We start from the raw sequence: 1,131 nt of genomic DNA, 5'->3' as shown, positions 1-1,131 counted from the left end.
ATACTGAATATACCATGGACTGCCAGCAGAACAAGTCAGTCTGTCATGGATGAAGTACAGTCAGAGTGCTCCTTTGAAGTGAATATGGTGAGACTTCGTCTCACATACTTTGGACATGTTATCAGGAGGGGCCAGTCCTTGAAGAAAAACATTATGCTTGGTAAAGCAGAGAGTCTGCGAAAGAGAGGCAGACCCTCAATGAGAAGGAATCACACAGTGGGTGCAACAATGGGCTCAAGAATAGCAGTGATTTTGAGGATGATGCAGGACTGGGCAGCATTCGTTCTGTCGTACACAGGGTTGCTATGAGTCAGAACAGACTCGATGACACCTAACAACAACAACAAACCTCATCCCCGATATTCTTCTTCAGTACCTCTATAGCAGGGCTGTGGATCTTTTTCTAAAGCTCCCAGGTTATTCTCAGTATTGCATTTTGTAGCAATTATCCCAGAGTTTATATTCAGTCCTATAGTCATGGCCTACCTCTTACACTTCCATGTTGAGAATAGGAAAGGGGTATTTATATCAGACGCCCTGTCTTCTATGATTCCTTGCTTCTAACTGTAGCTCAATAAGAGGATGCTGGTGAATGACTACATGTGAAAGAGTACTAAAAGATCATCAGGTCCGGGGTCCAATCCAATTAGGGAAGCCATGCCTGAGTTGAGTCCAGAGATTTTTACACTCAGACTACTACTGTAAGGCACCCTGGAAAAAGATTAAGTCTCAGTGCATTAAGTCTCAGTACCAAGACTCATGGTACCCAGAATCAACAATGACCAGTGTGCCGGCAGCCACAAAAAGCTAAGCGCTGGCTCTTTACTGTGATAACAGAGCCTACAGAAACACATTTGCAGAGAAGACTATAAGTACTGGCTATATCAAGAATGGCATTTTGAGTGTTGATCTTATGAGGTATCAGAAGGTGCTAGGTAGTGTGAATTACTCAGAAAAGGCAAAAACTTAGGAAAAGGAATTTTGCAATCTGTGATTGTATGAGTTGTTAGAACTCCTTTTGAATAGTCACACACCAAAACCTGACCACCAGAGGTAGGCAATGGAATTTACATACCGAATTCCACACATCTTCCCCCATTTGGCAGAACACTGGGATAAGAGTATTCACTG

Source organism: Trichechus manatus, unplaced genomic scaffold (genome assembly GCF_000243295.1).
Source record: "Trichechus manatus latirostris isolate Lorelei unplaced genomic scaffold, TriManLat1.0 scaffold00001, whole genome shotgun sequence".
NCBI lineage: Eukaryota > Metazoa > Chordata > Mammalia > Sirenia > Trichechidae > Trichechus > Trichechus manatus.
This window is presented reverse-complemented; position numbering follows the sequence as displayed.